Source organism: Pavona decussata, unplaced genomic scaffold (assembly GCF_977016875.1).
Source record: "Pavona decussata unplaced genomic scaffold, jaPavDecu1.1 SCAFFOLD_45, whole genome shotgun sequence".
Classification (NCBI taxonomy): Eukaryota; Metazoa; Cnidaria; class Anthozoa; order Scleractinia; family Agariciidae; genus Pavona; species Pavona decussata.
The window spans coordinates 469209-489997 of NW_028145467.1; the positions used below are offsets into that span (position 1 = coordinate 469209).

A 20789-nucleotide genomic window follows, 5' to 3' on the forward strand; every position below is an offset into this window, starting at 1 on the left:
TCAAGTCGTCTTCTTCTAAATCTAAAAGATTAATGAAACGTGATTCGTTATCAAATGCTATTGAACAGACATGCGGTCGCAACACTTCGTAAGATTTAAGTTTAAGCCTACCCTTTTTCAAACGTGCAAGGTGAATGGGAGTGCGAGAAACTTATGCCCCTGTCATCTTCAGTAAATGGATATAAATATTCGTTCTTCCCTAGAGCAATCCCGGTCTGGAACGCCCTTCCTTCTTCCGTGATACATGCGTCATCTGTCAATCATTTCAAAGCTTATTATTGTCCTTATTGGCTGCTTGTGTAATTTGCTAATCTAGTCCACAGTATATTTAGTTCAATGCACATTGTACTTGTTTAGCTAGCCGTTGACCAGCCATTTCCAGATTAGTGTACTAATGGCAATTATCATAATTAAAGATTAAAACAAGACCCTGGGACTCCAAGAAGCGTGAAATCCTATAAAAGGAGATGTGATCACTTAGAGTGGTAGTGTCACCTAGTTTTAGTGTCTCTTTGCATAACTAAAATACTGACAGAATTGTGTGGATGTAAACGTTAGGATAGTGGTTCAGTTTTGTTAACAATAACCCTACTAGTGCACAGAAAATAGTATCATTCATCTTTGGCTGCGGATGGCTAGGATGGAAATGGATTTCAACTTGAAAAAAATTGGCCAATTTTTTGAAGTTCCCTATGAGTACTTTGGAAAATTTAGTGAAAACTGATTATAGTTTATTCTTCCTCGGAGAAATCATTTCATAATTTCCTCCCGATGCTCCAAGTGTAAGTTCATGTTATAACAGGGGTTCTTAGTCAAATATTTGAGTAGTTTGACCAACATACAGCAAAATCTCCATGACAGTGCCCCTTTAAGGTTTTAGTTTGGATTTCATTACGTCAATGACCTAGCTGGTCATTCTAATTTTAAAACTTGCTCGAAGGAACTTGTTTACCTTGGAGTGACAACATCCTTTCACACCCAACTGATTTATCAATTTATCAAGAAATTTGGCAGTATTGTGCGTAGAGAAGTTGTCTACGCTGTGGTGGGTGATTGACAGCTGAAGTTGCGAATGGCAAGGCTAGGTTCCTTGTATACCAGAATTTCCAGTTTAATGATGTACGTGTGGAAATGTATGAAATCGTTATATTTGAAATGCGATAGTAAACGAGAGATTAACGCACTTCTGTAGACAACTAAGGGTTGGTCATTCTCTGAGTCCGTAATTTACCTTTAGAAGTGAAGAGACGGCAGTGAAAATATATGCCAAATTGGAATCCTGTTCAAGGATCATTTTGTTTTTCCGTCTTTCCGGTTTTCGCGACTGCTTAAGTTGCGCACTGCTTTGGTTTCCCATTTGCGAATTAGTAACTTTAACTTGTCACCAAAAATACTGAAAAAGGCTTCACAAGTCGCTATGAATTCATAGCTATAACATATTCGAATGCAGGCTAAAATATGAATTATCTGACAGAAATGATGAATAGGACGAGAAGAAAAGTTTTTAAATTACTGCGAACTGAAGCTGCAAAAATTGTTTTATTCTCCTGCGCGTTTCGTCTAGCTAACGTAGACTTCTTCAGGGAGTTTTACAATCAAACGCTAAAGGCCTGTATTTAAAGCCATAGCTTATGACTAAAAATAACGACGGTCGCAAACATTAAAGGTTTGGCCGGATTTACGAAAGGGAACAGGCGCAGCTGTGGAATTTTTAAGCCACGCGTGAGAAAATATTTTGGAGGGACAGTTTTGCCACCTATTTTTAGCGCCATATAAATAAACATATACAGTTCTGTAAACAATTATTTTGTCAGTTCAAAGAAACTAGTGCGGAGTATACCAATTATCTTTGGCTGCGAAGGCCGGGCATTGACTAACTTTTCTTTCCAATTTTTTTTTGGGTGTACTAGAAAAATATCTTAAAACTGACTATGAGTTCTTCATCCTTTTCGAAATTAGGCCATTTTCCAAGTTGTTTTGAACGTCATTGTGAGAGCTAAGCTAAGTGCCAAGTTTTTCATGCGAATAATGAAAACTATGCATGAACAGCAATTTCGTGTTTGGGTAATCCTGGCCAAGTCATAGCTGAATAGGCAACTGATAGAAGGATTGGCTTTATTCCACGCTCAAGGACAAGTAGGGTGTAAGCAAAACCCTTTAAACTTCAGAGTTGAAGGATAGATCGACGTGGAATTTGTTCATTCTGTTTCGTCAATATTTCTTGTTGCTGTTTGCTTTTGGTCATATTTGTTTTTTGTATCATCGTCTCTGGCGGAATAATACTCACCGCCGCAGAAGCAGTCAACTGAATAAAGGAAACCACGCACTTATAAACTCGTGACAAAACAAGACGAATGTTTGTAAATTCACCAACTTTACGCAGAACCCGATTACAAACTGAAATATAACATTGAAATTAGGGGTGCTTACCATTTACGGAAACCACCGGGATGGAAATTTTCGGCATAAATATGAAATGATTTAGCTTGTCTTAACAGAAGATGGACAACATGCAAAATGTATGAACATCAGCTGTAAATCTCAAAAGGAGCAGTAAAAATGCATCACTTTGACCGGAAGCCACAATTTCAGAAGTACTCCAAATGGAATGATGCATACCATTGATTTTCCAACCGGAATTTCCGGGTTTTCCATGTAAATGGTAAGCACCCCAGTATTCCTGTTTGAAAGAGTTAGTTTACTTCGGTATGCGAGTCGCCAAGACTCTGCATTTGTGGTTAACACGAATACGTTTTTTCCCGCACTCTACCCTAGGAAGTTCAAACAAACATGAACATCCGTTTGTTTCAGCTTCTTACCTAATTGTCTCATTCTTAGATCAAGTAATATTGTTATTTTCTCATAAGTTTTGGTTTCTTTTTTGCTTTTCTTCGACGTGCTAATAAAGAATATGTTCGAAAAGAATATGTGGACGTGCTAGAGTTGGAGGAATAGAGAAAAACGTCCGCGTTCATGACTCGAAAAGTACAGGAAAACGCACACCGATTTCAACAATCAGGCTGTGTATCCGAGAATTAATTTCTTTTACGGACACAGCTATTGTACTTGTGTTTCGAATTTGCTTCGTAGAATTACTTATAACTTTACTACTTCCAGCAGAGAGGAATCGGCTAAACCGATTCTTTATTTAAAGTTCTAAACTACATTGTGCGCGAATTTCTAAATCTAGGAGCAATAAACCCTTATCACTCGGCAACCATGTTGAGTCTCGGGGGAATAAAAATCTTTGTTTTCGCACGGTAAGCCTCGGCCACACGCGAATTCAGTGCGAGGTTTGCCGTGCAAAAACAAAACTTTTTATTCTCCTGAGGCTAAACATGGCCACCGAGTGGTGAGGGTCTATAACATCAGTTAGCCTCCAGGCAGACAATTGTGTCCCAAGCGCTTGAAGATCCCAGGAGATCTGGGTTGTAGAAGGGCTTGGAATCGTACACTCTTTATTTCCGGAACATATTCAAAACATTATTTTGCTGCTATCGTTTGTCGTTTTTAACTTCCAAGATGCATGAAGGCCCGTTTAAACGGTTTCAACATTTGCTTCAACATGCGTTCAACACAGTTGTTGAACCAAATGTCGGGGGAGTTTGAACAGGTCGTTCAACGTTGTTGAAAGCGTGTTTCATCAAAATTAAATTGACTTGAACATCGATTCAATATTTTCTTTGTTCTTGAAAAGTGTTGAATGGCGTTAAAACCGTTCGAACGCTCTGTTCATCCAACATTTGCCTAACATGTGTTCATCTTTTGTTGAACGAATGTTGGGCAAATGTTGAAACCGTTTAAACGGGCCTTAACTCGTCTTAGAGTTAAATGTAAATAGGTCATGTACGTGCTCACCGTCGCAACGAACTGAAGAGTAGCAAAACCACTAAGCAATGCTGGGATCAATGGAATGTTTGATCAGTCAGATTTCAGTCAGTCGGTATTCGACTTCACCAAGAACACGACTAATTATTCGACACTTTTATTTGCCTACTTTTTTCCCATTTTATCTAGAAACAGGCACATTTCTAACCACTACTAGCCTCAAATTCGCTGGCTTCGTGAAGACAGTTCATTCAAAATTCGCAGCTTTTTAGCTGTTATCTTTTTTGCGGCTCTTAGGGTGTGTGTAGTTTGCCTTCGAATTGCCAGCATTAAATTGGATGGGATCTTATACGGGTATTAAGGAGGTTGCGTTAGCACGTTTGTTTAGCCTCAGCCGTTACAGCTGTAGTACGTGTTCTAAATCAGTTTCACTTTTCAATGATACATTTTTTGGCTGGAGTGATTTATTGCAAGTGGCTTGGTACACTCTTCATTACACTGCGAATAGCTTTAGTTTTTACAGAAACGTTATTGTTTCGTAATTAAGGCATCTGTTAATTAAGGGATCTGTGTGCGCCGAGGTTCATGTTTGCACATTCTGCTGTTTGTATAAAAAGTTGTTTGTTTCTGTTAATTATTAATCTTTGGGAAGGGATAAGTGTTCTTGTACAGGTTTGAAGAAAACCTTCCCGGTTCAGTGTAAGGGTTAAGGGTTGTATCCCGAGAAGCAACACTATCTATAGCCTACGTTTCGTAGCCTTCTCTGGTGGAATTAGCCTCACATACTCGTGTGTGCTGTCACTGGTGATTCGTGTGTTGTGGGATAAATTAATTCCATTCTTGGTACAAAGTAAGGCAAACTAGTATTTTAAGAAAGGCAATCACAGCTCGTAAAATGCGGGTATTATTAATTTGCCGGGATGCCTAAATATTCTGATAGATAATAGTGCAGCTAAAGAAACCAAAAAGAAATTTCCCCCTTCAAATTGCCTTGTCTGGTGCACCTAATATGACAGCGTACTTTACTGTAAATTTACGCCGTATAACCACGGAAGACAATGCTTTGGTAAACTAATACACTTACCAGGAATTGTTGGCATCATTTTGCTGACAATTTGTCGCCGACCAAAGCAAGCCGGTTATTCAACAAAAAAGCTTTGATCGGTTTGACTCTCACTTTCCCGTTGTGCGGAAGCAAAATTACTGTTTCAGATGTTTTTAAGCCGGTAAAGTTTGTTAGCAGTGATGATGAGCTTTTTTGTAATTAAGTCCAAAGCAATTATTAAACAGTCAATTTAATTAAATGATAGGTCTTAGCTGTTAATCCTACTTTGTACTTATTAGCCGACTATTTTAAATGAAGCTTATGGGATAATGGTCTACCTAGCATTTTACGGACAACTTTGTGTATTTTAGACTTGATGGGGCCTTTCGCAGAGGTAAAACTGCAATTTTTATCCAATGTGAGGCTCAATAACTCAAGGAATAAGAATTATGTACTATATTCAATATTGTTTTGCAAAGCTTTTAATTAAAAGCTATGACAGTGCTTTTGTTGTACTGTATAATCGAAATTGAGCTGGTTTTAATTTGTCTTTCATTATGTCTTTTGTATTCAAAAGTAACTTTCTGGTTATATTAGTTATTAGTGCTTTCTGCAAAATGCCTGCACGCACTTTAAAATAAAAATGTGGATTAATAATGCCTCTTTTTTATGTTTCACTGCGAACCCAAAACCCACGTTGCAACTAAATAGGTGTTTGTTGAGGTAAATGTTCTTGCTTGTGAGGAGAAAAGGTCACCCAAGACACTTGGTTTTTTTGTATAGATACCTTTACTTTGTTCGGATGAAAGAAACTGAACTATGTTTTGTGTTCGCGCGTTAATAAAAACGGTGCCGATGTCAATACACACACTTGTGATTCTGTTGGCATAACAAATATGGGTTCACTAATGTACGACGGTCACGCACACGACACGACGTTTGAGAAAGAAAAACAACATACCTTTTACATTTTGTATCTTGATAAAGCTTCTCGTGAAAAATTGAAATCGGCGATAATAATACTATACGGGACCTCCAGTGTGGAGAAGTTAATTCTCGCCATACACAACACCTCGGGATCGCGACTAAACGTAAAGAAAAACAAAAACTCTGCGAGCTTTAAGGCTTCGTTTTCATACCTCGAGCTACTTCACTGCTTAACTCTCAATGTTATCGTCTTTTCTATTTTTTTGTTTTCTTAAGAAAATACGTTTTACTGAGTAAACTGTTCAGTTTATTTTAATAAAAAGCGGTATTCAGTAAACGTAACACAGTTTACCTTAATAAATAAACTGTATCCCGTTTGTGAATAATCTTTATTTATAAACCCTAATGTTGTCATGGATAACTGAAAATACATGACGGGCCCGCTGAATTAAACTTTGTCGAAAGCAAATGAAGCGAACCTTATTCGATTATGTTAATAGACAAAAACAACAAAAGAAAACAAACAAACAAACAAACAAACAACAACAGCTTTTTTATCGGGCAACCTGCACCGTGTGCAATGTCTCACATTATTGGTCGAGAGGACAAAAGAACGAACAACAAAATAAGGCTCCTAGACACAAAAAACAATGATGGAGCTGTAGGTTATCTGGGTCCAGTGAAAATAGGACTTAGAAAAGTGGAAGGGCTACTTTTTATTATTATTATTATTATTATTATTATTATTATTATTATTATTATTATTTCTTTTTTCCCGTTAGTTGTTTTAAAAACCCTTGCTGATAAAGAACATATTTTGAGCGCAAAAAATTCTTGCCCTACTCTGGTAGCTCCAAAACTATTGGAGGTGGGAGACAAATAACATCAAACTTCTGTTATTATCTTCTTGGTTAGTTTAAGAAAGTGTATATAAGGGGAAGGCGGTAGCTGGCGGAGCCTTTAGAGGCCAACTTTAATTTTTATCTCAATTTTCACATTATTTTTGTTTTCAGTCTGGGGCACAGCAAACGTTACAAAATTTCTGCTATGGTTGGCGAAAGAGATGATATCTCGAACGGCAGGAAACAACTCGATTCAGTCATAGATAAGCCAAACTAAAAAATCGTTAACTTAGGATCGTTCTATGTGAAGTTGGAACCGGTCAATCAGGGTGGACTCACCTCCCAGGTAAATATTTTGATCACTTTGTTTAAGTTTTACGGCATCGCTAGCTCGTCTATTCCACCATACTCTATGACGTCACTAGTTTCCGGCTGCTGTTTGCCAAACTACTTCGTTTACCGTGATATGACGAGGAACATGACGCAGACGTGTGGGCTGAGGTCTTTTTATAGACTTGAAAAAAAGAGGCAACTAGCAAAGATGTCTTCCACTGAATGAATTGGTTTTGTGCAAACTTCAAATAACACCTTTATCCTGTTAATTAAAATTGAGCTTGCCATTTCCTTAATCAGCCCTATTTAGGTTAAAATATTAAATGTAGGCCTGCACGACTTATGAAAATGATAACAAAGCACATACAGTCGATCATAATCCATATAGCTATTGTGAAGGTACTAACAAAATAATGTTGATCATCTCGTAAATTAAACCACTTAGGAACTTTTAAGTTTAAGAACAGAATGCAGTCAAAACAAGGTAGAAAATCAAGGGAGATGGTTACTACATAGGGGTAATAAAATAGCCCCACATTTTAAGACGAAAACAGGTTAAGGCTTTATTACAGATGAACGGTTCTTTGTCCGCACGACGTTGCCATGAGCATATTCATGATTAGCATAAACGGAAGCACACAAGTTTATGAGAAGTGGAAACGGACCAACAGAAGCATAGGCAGAAGTATAAGAAAGAGGAGAATCTTTTATGCTGATTCTCTTATGTCACGCCTGCTTTGTGTGGAACATAAGCACTATTATGCATCCGCAAATGCTTATGCTTGTGTCGATCGTAAACACCGTTTCAACTGAAATCTATACCTCCAATATTTGACTGTAACAGAGAGAGTTTCTTTTAAGTTTTGCACTGTAATATCCATAATTTTACTACACAATCCGCCCCTCATTTCATTTTAATTGTACTCACCTCGCTTGTCACCCCTTCCACATTTATATAATGCAACTAAAACTCATTCATTCAAATACCGGCCGAATTATATAGCATGTTTACATAAGAGATCAGTGGTGCTGTCAATTTTGGTTGTTATAAAGAAAACACTGACAGATTGACGTCTCGGGCCCGGAGTTGGATATCTCAAGTAGCGCCAAATTTACTTACAAATGACAAGGGGCAACAATATGAAAAGCTGGTTCTTTTCAAATTAAAACCAGGTCAAATCAATAACCTACAGTTACAGCTAGAAAACAGGATCATTATCAGTAGCTGCGCACAGACCCTTATATAAAAATAACACAAAAAATAAATAAAACACCCCTTATGTAAATCGTCTCACTTATATAGCGATTATGATTTATAGCCCATGGATTTATAAACCCCCGAACTTAACGAATTTTAATCCCCGAACATAAGGTTTTACCATTTCCTGAACGTAAGGATTAACAACTCCCGAACGTAAGGTTTTACAACCCCAGAACGTAAGGATGTACAACCGCCAAACGTAAGAAATACAACCCAGAACGCAAGGATTTACAATCCCCAAACGTAAGAAATACAACCCCCGAACGTAAGCATTTATAACCCCCAAACGTAAGGATTTACAATCCCCGAACGTAAGGATTTATAACCCCAAAACGTAAGGATTTATAATCCCGAAACGTAAGAAATACAACCCCAGAAAATTAGGATTTATAACCCCCAAACGTAAGGATTTAATACACCCGAACGTAAGGATTTTATAACCCCCAAACGTAAAATCTAACCCCACAACATAAGAATTTATAACCCCCAAACGTAAGAAATACAACCCCCGAACGTAAGGATTTATAACCCCGAAACGCAAGGATTTACAACCCCCGAACGTAAGAAATACAACCCCCGAAAGTAAGGATTTATAACCCCCGAAGGTAACGATTTATAACCCCCAAACGTAAGGATTTACAACCCCCGAACGTAAGGATTAATAACCCCCAAACGTAACGATTTACAACCCCCGAACGAAAGGATTTATAACCCCCAAACTTAAGAAATACAACCCACGAACGTAAGGATTTATAACCCCCAAACGTAACAAATACAACCCCCGAAGATAAGGATTTATAACCCCGAAACGTAAGAATTTACAACCCCCGAACGTAAGAAATACAACTCCCAAAAGTAGGGATTTATAACCCCCAAACGTAAGGATTTATAACCCCCGAACGTAAGAAATACAACCCCCAAAAGTAAGGATTTATAACCCCCAAACGTAAGGATTTACAACGTCCGAAGGTAAGAAATACAACACCCGAACGTACATACATACATACATACATACATACATACATACATACATACATACATACATACATACATACATACATACATACATACATACATACATATCCTTTATTTGAACACGATAAGGTTAAAAGCTCAGAGCTTGTGGGATTTCTTACGTTTAAGAGTTACAAATCCTACGTTCAGGGTTAGATTTCTTACGTTTGGGGGTTACAAATTCACACGTTTGGGGGTTAGATTTCTCACGTTTGGAGGTTACAAATCCTTACGTTCGGGGGTTAGATTTCTTACGTTTAGGGGTTAAAAATCCTTACGTTTGGGGGTTAGATTTCTTACGTTTAGGGGTTAAAAATCCTTACGTTTGGGGGTTAGATTTCTTACGTTTAGTGGTTAGTAATTTTTACGTTTGAGAGTAAGATTTCTTACGTTTGGGGTTTATTAATTCTTACGTTTCTTGGTTAGTTTTCTTACCTTTTGGCGTTTGTGATTCTTACGTTTGGAGAGTTAGATCTCTTACGTTTGGATGTTAGTAAGTCTTACATTTGGGTTTTTTTCTTACATTTCGTGGTAGATAATTCTTACGTTTTGGGTGTAGATTTCTTACGTCTTAGGGTTAGTAATTCTTACGTTTGTGTGTAAGTTTTCTCACGTTTGGGGGTTAGTAATTCTTACGTTTGGGGGTTAGATTTATTACGTTTAGGGGTTAGTTAATCTTACGTTTTGGGGTTAGATTTCTTACGTTTTGGAGTTAGATTTCTTACGTTTTGGCGTTAGGTTTCTCACGTTTGGAGGTTACAAATCCTTACGTTCGGAGGTTAGATTTCTTACGTTTAGGGGTTAAGAATCCTCACGTTTGGGGGTTAGATTTCTTACGTTTAGTGGTTAGTAATTCTTACGTTTGAGGGTTAGATTTCTTACGTTTGGGGTTTATTAATTCTTACGTTTCTTGGTTAGTTTTCTTACCTTTTGGCGTTTGTGATTCTTACGTTTGGAGAGTTAGATCTCTTACGTTTGGATGTTAGTGAGTCTTACATTTGGGTTTTTTTCTTACATTTCGTGGTAGATAATTCTTACGTTTGGGGTTTAGGTTTCTTACGCTTGAGGGGTTAGTAATTCTTACGTTTGGGGGTTAGTAATTCTTACGTTCCGGATTTAGATTTCTTTTGTTTGGGGGTTAGTAGTTCTTGCGTCTAAGGGTAAGTTTTCTTTCGTTTTCGGGCTAGTAAATCTAACGATTTGGAGTTAGATTTCTTACGTTTGGGGGTTAGTAATTTTCACGTTTGGGGGTTAGTTTTCTTACTTTTTGGGGTTAGTAATTCTTACGTTTCGAGGTTAGATTTCTTAGGTTTGGGGGTTAGTAGTTCTTACGTTTGGGCGTCGGAATTCTTACGTTTGGGGGTTCGTATATCTTACGTTTAGGGGTTAGTTTTCTTACGTTTGGGGGTTATTAATTCTTACGTTTGGGAGTTAGTTTTCTTACGTTTTGAAGTTAGTAATTCTTACGTTTGGGGGTTAGATATGTACGTTTAGGGGTTAGTAAATCTTACATTTGGGGGTTAGATTTCTTATGTTTTGGAGTTAGGTTTCTTACGTTTGGAGGCTAGTAATTCTTAGGTTTGGGGGTTGGATTTCTTACGTTTCGTTGTTAGTATTTCATACGTTTGGGGGTTAGTTTCATTACGTTTGGGGGTTAGTAATTGTTACGTTTTAGGGTTAGATTTCTTACCTTTGGAGGTTAGTAATTTTTACGTTTGGGAGTTAGTTTTCTTATTTTTGAGGTTTAGATTTCTTACGTTTAGAGGTCAGTAATTCTTACGTGTGAAGGTTTAATTTCTTACGTTTAAAGGTTAGTAATTCTTGCCTTTAGGTTAGAATGCTTACCTGGGGGGTTAGTAATTCCTACGTTTGGGGATTAGTTTTCTTACGTTTGGGGGTTTTTAATTCTTACGTTTTGGGGTTAAATTTCTTACGTTTGGGGCTTAGTAATTCTTACGTTTGGGCGTTAGATTTCTTACGTTTGGGGATTAGTTTTCTTACGTTTGGTGGTTAGTAATTCTTACGTTTGGGATTTAGATATCTTACGTTTTAGGGTTAGTAAAAATAACATTTGGGGGATAATTTTCTCACGTTTGGTGGTTTGTAATTCTTACTTTTGGGGTTTAGTTTTCTTACGTTTAAGGGTTAGTAATTCTTACGTTTGGGATTTAGATTTCTTACGTTTGGGGGTTAGTAGTTCTTGCGTCTGAGGGTAAGTCTTCTTACGTTTTTGGGCTAGTTTATTTAACGATTTGAAGTTAGATTTCTTACGTTTGGGGTTAGTAATTCTTACGTTTTGAGGTTAGATTTCTTAGGTTTGGGGGTTAGTACTTCTTACGTTTGGGCGTCGGAATTCTTACGTTTGGGGGTTAGTATATCTTACGTTTAAGGGTTAATTTTCTTACGTTTGGGGGTTAGTAACTCTTACGTTTAGGGGGTTAGTTTTTTTACGTTTGGGGTTAGTAATTCTTATGTTTGGGGATTAGATTTCTTACGTTTGGGGGTTAGTTTTTCTTACGTTTGACGGTTAAAGTTCTAACGTTGGGGGTTAGTAATTCTTACGTTTAGGGGTTAGATTTCTTTCCTTTTTTAGGTTATTAATTCTTACGTTTTGGTGTTTATTTTTCTTACGTTTTGTGGTTAGTGATTCTTACGTTTGGAGGTTAGTGATTTTTACGTTTTGGGGTTAGTTGTCTTAAGTTTAAGGGTTAGTTTTCTCACGTTTATGGGTTAGATTTCTTACGTTTGGGTGTTATTAATTTTTACGTGTCGGGGTAAGATTTCTTACGTTTAAGGGTTAGTAATTCTTACGTTTGGCAGTTAGTTTTCTTACATTTGGAAGTTAGAGATTCTTATGTTTGGGGGTTAGATTTCTTAGGTTTGGTTGTTAGTAATTCTTACGTTTCGGGGTTACATTTCCTACGTTTAGAGGTTAGTAATTCGCACCAGTGAAGGTTAGAGTTGTTACGTTTAAAGGTTAATAATTCTTACTTTTGGGTGTTAGAATGCTTACGTTTGGGGGTTAGTAATTCTTACGTTTGGGGGTTAGTTTTCTTACCTTTGGGGGTTAGTAATTCTTACGTTTCAAAATTAAATTTCTTACGTTTTTTCGTTTGTAATTCTTACGTTTGGAGGTTAGTAATTCGTTCGTATGGGGGTAAGATTTTTTACGTTTGAAGGTTAGTAATTCTTACGTTTGGGGGTTAGATTTCTTACGTTTGATGGTTTGTAATTCTTACGTTTGGAGGTTATTTTTCTTACGTTTGGGGGTTAGATTTCTTACGTTTTGGAGGTTAGTAATTCGCACGTGTGGGGGTTAGATTTGTTACGTTTAAAGGTTAGTAATTCTTACCTTTGGGTATTAGAATGCTTACGTTTGGAGGGTTAGTAATTCTTAAGTTTAGGGGTTTTTAATTCTTACGTTAGGGGCTTAGTAATTCTTACGTGTGGGGGTTAGATTTCTTACGATTGGGGGTTAGTTTTGTTACGTTTGGGGGTTAGTAATTCTTACGTTTTAAAATTAAATTTCTTACGTTTTGGGATTTGTAATTCTTACGTTTGGAGGTTATATTTCTTACGTTTGGAGGTTAGTAATTCTTACATTTGGGGGTTAGATTTCTTACGTTTGATGGTTCGTAATTCTTACGTTTGGTGGTTATTTTTCTTACGTTTTGTCTTTGGTATTTCTTATGTTTGGGGGTTACATTTCTTACGTTTTTGGGTTATTAATTCTTCCTTTCTTGGGTTAGTTTTTTTACGTTTGGGAATTAGTAATTTTTACGTTTAGGGGTGAGATTTTTAACGTTTTGGAATTTGTAATTCTTACTTTTGGAGGTAAGATTTTTTACGTTTGAAGGTTAGTAATTTTTACGTTTGGGGGTTACATTTCTTACGTTTGATGGTTTGTAATTCTTACGTTTGGGGCTTAGTAATTGTTACGTTTGGGGGTTAGTTTTATTACGTTTGGGGGTTAGTAATTCATACGTTTAAAAATTAAATTTCTTACGTTTTGGGATTTATAATTCTTACGTTTGGAGGTTAGATTTTTTACGTTTGGAGGTTAGTAATTCTTATATTTGGGGGTTAGATTTCTTACGTTTGATGGTTTGTAATTCTTACGTTTGGGGCTTAGTAATTGTTACGTTTGGGGGTTAGATTTTTTACGTTTGGGGCTTAGTTTTATTACGTTTTGGGGGTTAGTAATTCATACGTTTGAAAATTAAATTTCTTACGTTTTGGGATTTGTAATTCTTACGTTTGGAGGTTAGATTTTTTACGTTTGGAGGTTAGTAATTCTTACATTTGGGGGTTAGATTTCTTACGTTTGATGGTTTGTAATTCTTACGTTTGGGGGTTAGATTTCTTACGTTTTTGGGTTATTAATTCTTCCTTTCTTGGGTTAGTTTTTTTACGTTTGGGGATTAGTAATTCCTACGTTTAATTAGAGGTGAGATTTCTTACGTTTGAGGCTTAGTAATTCTTAAGTTTGGTTGTTAGATTTCTTACCTTTGGGGGCTAGTAATTGTTACGTTTGGGAGTTAGTTTTATTACGCTTGAGGGTTAGTAATTTTTACGTTTGGGAGTTAGAATTCTTACGTTTCGGCCAAACGTAATAATTACTAACCAACAAACGTAAAAAAACTAACCTTAAATTGTAAGAATTACTAACACCCAAACATAAGAAATCTAATTTATAAATAAAAGAATTATTAACCCCAAAACGTAACAAATTAACCCCCAAACGTAAGAATAAATAACGTTCAAACGTAAGAAATCTAGCCCCAAAACGTAAGAATTACTAACCCCTAAACGTAACAAATCTAACCCCCAAACATAAGAATTACTAAGCCTCAAACGTAAGAAAACTAACCCCCTAACGTAAGAAATACTAACCCTTAAACCTAAAAAATCTAACCCCTAAACGTAAGAATTATCGACCTGCAAACATAAGAAATCTAACCAACGAAAGTAAGAATTACTAACCCATAAATGTAAGAAAACTAACCCCCAAAAGTAAGAAATCTAACCCCGAAACTTTAGAATTACTTACCATCAAAGTTAAAAATTACTAACCCCCAAACGTAAGAAAACTAACCCCCAAATGTCAAAATTACTACCCCTTAAACGTTAGAAATTTAACCCAAAAAAGTACAATTTACTAACACCCAAATGTAAGAAAACTAACCCAAAAACGTAAGAAATCTTACCCCCAAACGTAAGAATTATTAACTACTAAACGTAAGAATTACTAACTTCCGAACGCAGGAAACATAACCCCCAAACGTAAGAATTACTAACCCCCAAATGTAAGAAATCTTACCCCCAAACGTAACAATTACTAACCCACAAGCGTAAGAAATATAACCCCTAAACGTAAGAATTACTAACTCCCAAACGAAAGAACTCTAACCCACAAACGTAAGAATTACTAAGCCTAAAACCTAAGAAATATAACCCCCAATAGTAAGAATAACTAAAACCCAAACATAAGAAGACGAACCCCCAAATGTAAGATTTATCAACCCCCAAACGTAAGAATTATTAACGTTCAAACGTAAGAAATCTAACCCCCGAATGTACGAATTACTAACCTCCAAACGTAAGAAATCTAACCGCCAATTAAAAGAATTCCTAACCCCAAACGTAAGAAATTTAACCCATAAACGTAAGAATCACTAACCCCCAAGCGTAATAAAACTAATCCCCAAACGTAAGACTTACTAACCCCCAAACGTAAGAAAACTAACTCCAAAACGTCAGAATTACCAAACCCCCAAAACTAAGCATTCCAGCCCCCAAGTGCACGAATTACTAACATCCAAACGTAAGAAATCAAACCCTCAAACCTAAGAATTACTAAACCCCAAACGTAACAAAAACTAACCCCCAAACGTAAGAAATACTAACCCCCAAACGTAAGAAATCTAACCCCCAAACGTAAGAAAACTAACTCCCAAACGTAAGAATTTCTAACACCCAAACGTAAGAAATCTAACCCCCAGACGTAAGAATTACTAACCCTCAAACGTAAGAAATCTAACGCCCAAACGTAAGAATTACTAACGCCAAATGTAAGAAAACTAACCTTCAAACGTAAGAATTACCAACTCTCGCACGTAAGAAATTTAACCCTGAAACGTAAGAATTACTAACCCACAAACGTAAGAAAACTAACCCCCAAATGTAAAAATTACTAACCCGGAGTTAGATTTCATACGCCTTTGGGTAAGTAATTGTTGCGTTTGGGGGTAAGATTTCTTACATTTGGGAGTTAGTAATTCTTACGTTTGGGGGTTAGCTTTGCTACGTTTGGGGGTTAGTAATTCTTACGTTTGGTGGTTAGTAATTTTTACGTTTGGGAGCTAGATTTCTTACGTTCTTGGGTTTGTTTTCTTACATTTGGGTGTTAGTAATTCTTACATTTGGATGTTAGATTTCTTACGTTTAAGGGTTAGTAATTTTTACGTTTGGGGGTTAGTTTTCTTACGTTTGGGGGTTAATAATTCGTACGTTTCGGGGTTAGATTTGTTACGTTTGGGGCTCAGTTTTCTTACGTTTGGCGGTTAATAATTCTTACGTTTGGGCGTAAGATTTCTTACGTTTGGGGGTTAGTAGTTCTTACATTTGGGGTGAATTTTTTTACGTTTAGGGGCTAGTAATTCTTTCTTTTAGGGGTTAGATTTCTTACATTTAGGGGTTAGCAATTCGTACGTTTGGGGTTAGATTTCTTACGTTTGCGGGTTAGTAATTTTCACGTTTAAGGGTTAAATTTCTTACGTTTGGGGTTCAGTAATTCTTACTTTTGGGGGTAAGATTTCCTACGTTTGGGGAATAGTAATTTTTACGTTTGAGGTTTAGATTTCTTACGTTTGGGCGTTAGTAATTCTCACGTTTTGAGGTTAGATTTTTTACGTCTGGGGGTTAGTTATTTTCAAGTTTAGGGGTTAAATTTCTTACGTTTGGGGGTTAGTAAATCTTGCGTTTGGGGGTTAAATTTTTTACGCTTCGAGGTTAGTAATTTTACGTTTAGGGCTCAGTGTTCTTACTTTTGGGGGTAAGTAATTCTTATGTGTGAAGGTTAGATTTTTAACGTTTGGGGGTTAGTAATTCGTACGTTTGGGGTTTAATTTTTGTTACGTTTGGGGGTTAGTAATTCTTACTTCTGGGGGTTAGATTTCTTACGTTTGGAGGTTATCAGTTCTTACGTTTGGGGGTTAGATTTTTACGTTTAGTGGTTAGTAATTCCTACGTTTGGGGTTTACATTTCTCACATTTATGAATTAGTAATTCTTACCTTTGGGGGTTAGATTATTTGCGTTTGGCAATTAGTAATTCTTACATTTTAGGGTTAGATTTCTTATGTTTCGGGGGTTAGATCTGTCACGTTTCGGGGTTAGTAATTCTTAGCTTTAAAGGTTACATTTCTTATGTTTAGGGGTTAGTAATTCTTACCTTAGGGGGTTAGTGTTCTTACGTTTGAGGGTTAGTAATTATTACGTTTGGGGGTTAGATTTCCTACGTTTCGTGGTTAGTAATTTTAACGTTTGACATTTAGATTTCTTACGTTTGGGGGTTAGTAATTCTCACGCTTGGGGGTAAGATTTCTTAGGTTTGGGAATTAGTAATTCTAACGTTTGGAGGTTAGATTTCTTACCTTTAGGGGTTCATATTTTTTACCATTTATAAGTGTTAAATTTCTTATGTTTGGGGGTTAGTAATTCTTACTTTTGGGGGTTAGATATCCTACGTTTGGGGGTTAGCAATTTTTACGTTTGAGGTTTAGATTTCTTACATTTAAGGGTTAGTAATTCTTACGTTTGGTGATTAGTTTTCTTACGTTTGGGGGTTAGTAATTCGTACGTTTTGGGGTTAGATTTTCTTATGTTTGCGGGTTAGTAATTTTTACGTTTGGTGGTTAGTAATTCTTACGTTTTGGAGTTAGTTTTCTTACGTTTAGGGGTTAGTAATTCTTACGTTTGGTGGTTAGTAATTCTTACGTTGGGGGGTTAGATTTCTTACGTTTTTGGATTAGTTTTCTTACATTTGGGGGTTAGTAATTCTTACGTTTGCTTGTTAGTTATTCTTACCTTTGGGGCTTAGATTTCTTACTATAAAGGGTTAGTAATTCTTACGTTTGGGGGTTAGTAATTCTAACCTTTTGGAGTTAGATTTCTCACGTTTGTGGGTTAGTAATTCTTACTTTTGGGGATTAGATTTTGTAGGTTTGGGGTTTGTTTTAATTCTTAAATTTGGGGATTAGATTTCTATGGTTTAAAGGTTAGTAAATCTTACGTTTGGGGTTTAGTAGTTCTTACGTTTTGGGGTTAGTTTTCTGACGTTTGGAGGTTAGTAATTCTTAAATTGGGGGTAAACTTTTTTACATTTAGGGGTTAGTAATTCTTAGGTTTAGGGGTTAAATTTCTTACGTTTGGGAGTAAGTAATTTTTACGTTTGGGGATTAGTTCTTACGTTTAGGGGTTAGTAACTGTTACGTTTGGGGTTTAGGTTTCTTACGTTTGGGAGTTAGTAATTTGTACTTTTGGCGGTTAGACTTCTTACGTTTGGAGGTTAGTAATTCTTACGTTTGGGTTGAGATTTTTTAGGTTTGGGGGTTAGTAATTCTTACGTTTGGGGGTTAGGTTTCTTACGTTTCGGAGTTAATGATTCTTACGTTTGGAGGTTAGTCTTCTTACGTTTGGGGGTTAGTTTTTTTAGTTTGGGGCTTAGTTTTATTACGTTTGGGGGTTAGTTTTATTATGTTTGGGGGTTATTAAGTCTTACGTTTGGGGTTAGTAATTCTTACGTGTGGGGGTTAGTTTTATTACGTTTTAAGGCTAGTAATTGTTACGTTTAGTGATTAGTTTTCTTACGTTTGGGGATCAGTAATTCTTACGTTTAAGGGTTAGTTTTCTTACGTTTGGGGGTTAGAGATTCTTACGTTTAAGGGTTAGTGATACTTAAGTTTGGGGGTTAGTTTTCTTACGTTTGAGGGGTAGTAATTCTTACGTTTAAAGGATAGTTTTCTTACGTTTGGGGGTTAGTCATTCTTAGGTTGGGGGTTAATAGTTCTTACGTTTGGGGGTTAGTTTTCTTACGTTTGGGAGTTACTGATTCTTACGTTTGGGGGTTAGTGATTCTTACGTTTGGCGGTTAGTTTTCTTACGTTTGGGGGTTAGTTTTTTTACGTTTAGAGGGTAGTGATTCTTACGTTGTGGGGTTAGTCTTCTGATATTTAGGGGTTGAGTTAATCTTCGTACTTTTAAGGTTAATCTTTTTTATGTTTGGGGGTAATTTTCTTACCCTTAGGGGTTAATGATTTTTACGTTTAAGGGGTTAGTTTTTTTACGTTTGGGCGTTAGTAATGCTTAAGTTTGGGGGTTAGTTTTCTTACGTTTACACGGTAGTGATTCTTACGTTTGGGGATTAGTTTTTTTACATTTAGGGGTTGATAATTCTTACGTTTGGGGGTAAGTTTTTTCACGTTTGAAGGTTAATGATTATTACGTTTAGGAGTTAGTTTTTTTTCCTTAGGGGGTTAGTGATTCTTACGTTTTGGAGTTAGTTTTTTAACGTTTGGGGGTTAGATTTTTTACGTTTGGGGGTTAGTGATTCTTACGTTTCGGGATTAATTTTTTTTTACGTTTGAGGGCTAGTAATTCTGACGTTTGGGGGTTATTTTTTTTACGTTTGGGCGTAAGTAATTCTTACGTTTAGGGGCTAGTGCTTTTACGTTTGGGAGTAAGTTTTTTTACGTTAGGGGGCTAGCGATTCTTACGTTTGGGTGTTAGTAATTCCTTTTTTTTAGGGTTAGTTTTCTTACGTTTGGGGGTTAATGATTCTTATGTTTTGTGTTAGTTTTCTTCATCTGGTGGTTAACGATTCTTACGTTTGGGGGTTAGTTTTCTTACGTTTAGGTGATAGTAATTCTTACGTTTAGGGGTTAGTGACTCTTACGTTTGGGGTCTAGTTTTCTTACGTTCGAGGATTAGTGATTGTTACTTTTTGGGGTTAGTATTCTTACGTTTGGGGGTCAGTAATTCTTACGTTTAGAGCTTAGTTTTCTTACGTTTGGGGGTTAGTTTTCTTACGTTTGCGGGTAACTGATACTTAAGTTTGAGGGTTAGTTTTCTTACGTTTGAGGAGTAGTAATTCTTACCTTTAAATGTTAGTTTTCTTACGTTTTGGGGTTTGTAATTCTTACGTTGGGGGGTTAGTAGTTCTTACGTTTGGGGGTTAGTTTCGTTACGTTTGGAAGTTAGTGATTTTTACGTTTGGGGGTTAGTTTTCTTACGTTTGGGGGTTAATGATTCTTACGTTTAAGGGGTTAGTTTTCTTACGTTTGGGCGTTAGTAATACTTAAGTTTGGGGGTTAGTTTTCTTACGTTTGGGGATTAGTAATTCTTACGTTTTAGGGTTATTTTTTTACGTTTGGGATTTAGTTTTCTTACGTCAGGAGTTTAGTGATTCTTCCGTTTGGGGGTTAGTTTTCTTACTTTTAGGGTTAGTAATTTTTTACATGTGAGCGTTACTGTTGTTACGTTTGGGGGTTGGTGATTGTTACGTTTACGGGTTAGATTTTCAAGCTTTGGGGGTTAAATTTATTACGTTTGGGGTTTAGTTTTTTTACGTTTGGGGGTTAGTGATTCGTACGTTTTGGGGGTTAGTTTTTTTACGTTAACGGGTTCGTGATTCTTACATTTGGAGGTTAGTTTTCTTACTTTTAGGGTAAGAAGTTCTTCAGTTTAGAGGTTAGTTTTCTTACGTTTTGGGTTTTTTTTTTCTTATTTTTGTACGTTAGTTATTCTAACGTTTGGGGGTTAGTTTTCTTACATTCAGGGGTTAGTAATTATTACGTTTGCGGGTTAGTTTTTTTTACGTTTGGGTGGTTAGTAATTCTTACTTTCGGGATTAACTTTCTTACGTTTATAGGTTAGTAATTCTTTCGTTTTAGGTTTAGTTTTCCTACGTTTGGGGGTTAATGATTCTTACAAATAGGGGTTAGTTGTTTTACGTCTGGGGGTTAGTAACTGTTACGTTCGGGGATTAGTTATTTTACCTTTGGGGGTTAGTAATTCTTAAGTTTGAGGGCTAGCTTTCTTACGTTTGGGGGTTAGGAATTGATACGTTTAGGGGTTAGTGATTCTTACGCTTGGAAGTTAGTTTTTTACTTTTGAGGTTAGTACTTCTTAGGTTTGGGGGTTAGTTTTCTTACGCTTGAGGGTTAGTGATTCTTACCTTTGTGGGTTAGTTTTTTTACAATTGGGGGTTAGTAATTCTTACGTTTGGCGGTTAGTGTTTTTACGTTGGAAGGTTAGTTTTCTTACGTTAGGAGGTTAGCGATTGTTATGTTTGGGGGTTAGTTTTTACGTTTGGGTGTTAGTAATTCTTACCATTTAAGGTTAGTTTTCTAAGGTTTGGGGGTTAATAATTCTTAAGTTTTGGGGTCAGTTTTCTTACGTCTGGGGTTAGCAATTCCTTCGTTTTGGGGTTAGTTTTCTTACGTTTGGGGGTTAATAATTTTTACGTTTAGGGGTTAGTT

The 20789-nt window shown here is 36.5% G+C and overlaps 1 protein-coding gene across 1 annotated transcript in view; it reads left to right on the forward strand.

The window, feature by feature from the left end:
- The window catches only part of LOC146482488 (mitochondrial inner membrane protease subunit 1-like), a 348467-nt gene that overhangs the window by 221818 nt on the left and 105860 nt on the right, over window positions 1–20789 (forward strand). The window lies entirely within an intron of this gene.